Here is an 821-nt window from a genome sequence, read left to right as displayed (position 1 = left end):
AAGGTAAGGCAGCGGGGCACCGAGGCAGGGTCGGGGCGGAGCGGGGCCCCGGGCGGCGCACGGCTGCTTAGTGTCAGCGCCCCCGGGAGCGGGGAGCGCGGCCCGGGGGGACCCCCGGCGGACGGACTCGCGGGGCCGAGCGGCCCCCCCGCCAACACTTCCCTGACCCCAGCGCCAGGTGACCCAGCGCTGGGCGCGGGGACGAGGACTCGGGGCCGCAGGAAGCCGCGGGCCAGGCCGGCCTCCGTGGAGTCCGGTCCCCTGCGCCCTGGGGTCCCCGGTGCTGTTGCACCGGGGCGCGGGTGCGAGCCGGCTAGAAGCGTCGTTCTCGTCGGGTGCGCGGTGCGCGGCCCTGGGCACCTCCGTCCCGGGGGTCCGCCGAGCCCGGAGCACCGCCCCTCGCCCCGTCATTGCATTTGAGACAGAGGAGCCTCTCGTAGTCTCACCCGTCACTTTTCGACCCTTCCTATCCATCCATCTCCACCCGCTGTATTTCCATTGTGGAATATTTTTTTGGGGGGAGTGGGGTGGGGGGGGAGAGGCTGTGAACTTACATAAGTGAGGTTGACTGACCAACCACCGCAGTCTTTGCAAATGCACGTCTCCCAGTCCTTAACGAGCCTAGTTCCCGTTTAGCGCTCACCAAATCCAGCCCAAGAATTCGGGGAGCTAGTCAGTCCTTCCCCGGAGCTGACTGTACACATTCCTGTAAGATGCCTGATGGGTTTTGTACTTGTCAGTTTTACTGACTGTATGCTCCTTCTGTGCTTTTTCCTGAAACACGATTGGGTGGCACGTGTTTTGACTTTCTCTCTCCCTCG

This window comes from Bison bison, unplaced genomic scaffold (assembly GCF_000754665.1).
Source record: "Bison bison bison isolate TAMUID 2011002044 unplaced genomic scaffold, Bison_UMD1.0 scf7180017864080, whole genome shotgun sequence".
NCBI lineage: Eukaryota > Metazoa > Chordata > Mammalia > Artiodactyla > Bovidae > Bison > Bison bison.
This window is presented reverse-complemented; position numbering follows the sequence as displayed.